This window comes from Macadamia integrifolia, chromosome 4 (assembly GCF_013358625.1).
Source record: "Macadamia integrifolia cultivar HAES 741 chromosome 4, SCU_Mint_v3, whole genome shotgun sequence".
NCBI lineage: Eukaryota > Viridiplantae > Streptophyta > Magnoliopsida > Proteales > Proteaceae > Macadamia > Macadamia integrifolia.
The window spans coordinates 36,249,990-36,254,356 of NC_056560.1; the positions used below are offsets into that span (position 1 = coordinate 36,249,990).

General features: G+C 41.0%; 1 non-coding gene across 1 annotated transcript; it reads left to right on the top strand.

The window, feature by feature from the left end:
• Positions 1–2,856: 2,856 nt before the first annotated feature.
• Positions 2,857–2,963, top strand: LOC122077702. Its single transcript, XR_006139940.1, has one exon. It is a non-coding gene; the product is annotated as a small nucleolar RNA R71 (small nucleolar RNA).
• The last annotated feature ends 1,404 nt before the right edge of the window (positions 2,964–4,367 follow it).

A 4,367-nucleotide genomic window follows, 5' to 3' on the forward strand; every position in this document is an offset into this window, starting at 1 on the left:
AGTAGCACTTCAGAAAGGCTCATCAAATATACCACAATGGGTTATCCAACACCTTAACCCCTGTTGGCAAGGGTGTGTAGCATAGGGAGTGAATACCTAACCACATATATACTACATGCCTTCATAGTGATACAGTTAGCATGGATTATAAGATACTGGAGAGACCTTGGCCATAAAGTGTAACCTATCTCCAAATACAATCCCAGGTACAAGATACTAGAGAGACCTTGGCCACAAAGTGAAACCTAAGACTGTTTACCTAATCTAGCATGCAATAACAGTTGAGTATGGACTACGTAACACTGGCAAGACCTCGATCACGAAGTGTATCTATTTCTAAATCTAATCCCAAGGTACATGATACCAGTAAGACCTTAGCCACAAAGTGTAACCCGCGACTACAACTAACTCTAATGCATATAATCAATGCATGAATTCAACATGCATACGAAAATCATGGCACCGGTACCATCTCGGCCACGTCGGATTCCATCTCACACACACCCATCCAAACACACGGAGATCATGGTACTGGTACTACCTTAGCCACACTGGATCCCGTCATACATTTCCATATAATTCATATCATGATCGTAAAATGACAATTTCAATTAAACATATAATTCTAACCATGTGAGCAATTAAATAATTAATAAACATTTAAAAAAATAAACATGGTCCATCCCTCACCTATTTTACGATCGGTCGTGTTCGGGTTCAAGTATGGCCACCGATCGATCAATTTGATTTTGGTCGGGACACTTGCATGTCACTGTCCTAGACATAAGGGAATCGTACATCAATACAAGTCAAAAACATTGGGAGGGACCCACATAGGTCACCCACCAAAATGTACAGACACTATCCCTAAGTGACAGTACTGTCATCAGAAATAACCATTGAAAATAGGGTATTTCCACTGGAAATATCAAACCTATATTTGGTGGAGGTGACAGAGAGCACATAAGGCTCCAAGCCCATCAGAAATATGCCATCGAAAATAGACCCAGTGGATCCGATGGACTGTTTTTAGTAGAGGTACAGGGCAGTCCAACAATTTGGGGCTTTCTGGCTCAGGCCCGATTGCTGGGATTTGTTCCATGGAGTTTGTAGGGGATGTCCCTAGCATCATTCTAAGCCAAAAAAATTCTATTTCCACTAAGTTGTTTGGGAGATACATCGATCGAATGATCAAAACCCTAGTTGGTCTTTTGGTATTACATGTTGTCGGATCTCACTAGGCTTGGTTCGAGCTCGACAAAAACACCGGGAGGGTAGAACACCCATCCTACAACCCTAACATGGTGTGTACACTAAGACCCCATCCATACCTAGCTTTACCTAGGTCGAAATAAAGAGAGAGAGTGGCATGGGAGGTTGCACTAACCTCCGGTAGTGATTCCGACAATAAGGCGGCAGCCGGCACCAAGGTAGGCCTTCAATCCCCTCATTCTTCCTCTTTTTCTTCCTTCCTCTCCTCTTTATCTCCTCTCCTACGTTGGGCACAAGGGAAATGAGGAAATGAATCCTCATTTCCCAACTTATTACTTAAGTTAGGCCTAAGGATTTGTTTGGTTTGGGCCTCTTTCGAACTAATCGGGTTAAAATGAGTTTCAGGGCACGAGGACCCACACATTTAGGTCCATTAGGTGTTCACATCAAGAGAAAGGTGTGGAGGATGATTTGGGGTCATCCAGAACCATTTACGATGCGAGTGGTGGGATCTATAGGCATCGAAACCTCGACAGTAGCTTATGGACCCACCAGAAACAGGCACCGGATTCATGCCCAGGCTGCTTTTTGTGGCTTGTTTCTGATGGCTAAGATAACTTACAATCTTAACATCTTGCTATCCCATGGTTGGCCTCACACGGGTGGCTGCCCTCAGACATGCTCAAGGCCTTTCAGTAATTATGATGCGTGCCAAAAATCAAGTGTGGGGAGTCGGGTTACTTATCATGTGGGATTGAAAGGTATGAATCTCCTCTAGTTAGATAGGCATGCAATACACAAACATGTGGGGTCATCTCTACCCCTTCAGCAATGCACAGTCACGAGCCAAAACCCAATCGTACTTCTGATCTCTGATCCGAGGCCTGTCACAACAGTTTCAAATTAGACCAGATTAGGGCACGAGTGTAACATTGATGGCTTGACATGAGGAGGGTCATATTCTTTTCCAAGTCACTTAATCTGCTTACCTCTCTAGTGTTGGTAAACCCAGGGGGTTGCTAATAAGATGATAGGAGATGGGGCCCAGAGAAACTAGACTAAGGTCCTACATTTGGCCTAGGAAAAGTATTTTGGGCAAAAGGTTGTTGTTCAAAGGGAGGCCTTTGGGGTCTAGGTTGACCTTGATTATGAAAATTGGAAGGGCCTGCTTGGTTCCTCTGGTTCTAGCAGAAATTTGGGTGATTTCTCCACCATGGATTCTAAGTGTTACTATATGGATTATTTTGATATAAGGCATTAACATTGTCATTGGAAGTGCCCCTAGAGGTGTTGGGACATTCTTCTATAACATGTCCAGGAGACTGGCACCAATTACACATCCTAACCAGATTGACTGATGATGGCTCTCTAGGAACAATAGCCTCAATCCTTTTGATTAGACTATCTAAGTGGGCTTCCTTGGCTACTATAGCATCCACAAAATATCCTTTCCCTCCTACGATTCTTTCACTTTCTTGGGTTGATTCCCACTCACGGGTTTTGTCAGCTAAGTCAAGTAAGAATTCCCATGCCTTTCCTTCATCTGTAAAGGATGTGAATCCCCCAGAGCACATAGACTCTATCATTTGTTTAGTTGGGTAATCAATAGCCTCATAAGTTATTTGGCATAAATGCCAAAATTCTAAGCCATGGTGAGGGCATTCCTAGAGTAGATCCTTGAATCTCTCCATAAGTTTAGAAAAGGACTCACTAGGCTTTTGCCTAAACTGGAGGATATCACTTCTAAGCTTATTGGTCTTGTGAGTTGGGAAAACCATGTGGTTATAGAATTTTTGGGTAACTCATACAACCACTTCTTGGCTTGGTCTTTCAATGCAAAAGTGATGAATCTAAGCTTAACATCATCATCATAAAGCTATTGAATCTTAATTATAACACATACCTCTTCAATTTCTCTATGGAATAGATATGCATCCTCAGAGGTCAGCCCATGGAAGTGGGGCAACATAGTGATGTACTGAGATTTGAGCTCAAAATTATTACCCTGGGCTTATGGTAGAACTATGCAGGAAGGTTGGGCTACTCTAATCGGGTAGAACCTATCTTTCAGAGATTTAGGAGGAGGATTTTGCTGTTGGTTTCCTATATTAAAAGGTATTCATAAGAGTATATGCATAGGGTCACTACTTGTTGGATCTCTTATTTCTAACCGATTCTTAGTACTACATACCCATATAGCACTCATGCAATAGAAAACTACCCACAACTTGAATAAGACAAGCATAAAATGGATTTTTTTTGGCTTTTTGTGAGCTTACCGGCAAGGATCCGGGGTTGCTTAATTCCTGAGGTACTGCTACAAGGCAAAACCTGTATTTACCATACTTTGAGGTTTGGCGACCTTCACCGATAAAACTATTATTGCAAGTTGTTCTTCTCAAGAATTCAATAATTGATCAAAGAAAAAGAAAGCAAAGCACTCCAATTTACCAAAAATAAAAAATAAAAAATAACATGGAACTATCTCCCTGGCAACGACACCAAAAACTTGTTTGAGATTTAAAAGTAACTGCAAGCGTACGGATCATCGTAGCTATCGGTCGAACACAAAGAGGCAACCACTTTATTTTTGGCTTCTTCTAGTAATGTGAATGTATGCAGATTGATGATTGTGATCTACTTCTAACTACCACCCTAAAACACATGCAACTAAAAGAATGTCCTAACCAACACAACTAGGGAAATTGGAATTGCAATTGAAATTAAAAACCTAACCATTCACATCTAACTCTAACCATTCATCGTCTAGGAATCTAAATACTCAAAGCAAATAAATAAAAGGTAATAAAGTAAAAGAAAAGAAAAGGGCTGAAATAAATAAACAAAATAAAAAGGAAATAAAACTAGAGAGGCACACAAGTAGGTATCTCTACTTAGCCCGAGGGATGCACTGCCAATAGTACGAGCTTCCCTACTTGACCATAGAGTACCCTTATAAGGGCTTTTCTACTTAGCTTTAGAGAAAAGGATGCAATAGAAATAATAAAAGTAAAATGATGGTTTTATGGCTAGAGAGAGGCAAAGCCAAAACATCATCTAGCCAAGGACCTTGGGGGAAGGGAAAGCATCAAAGTAAAACTGAAAATTAAAATCCTAAATTAAGAATGATGGTTAGCAAGAAGAGGGAATGAGAA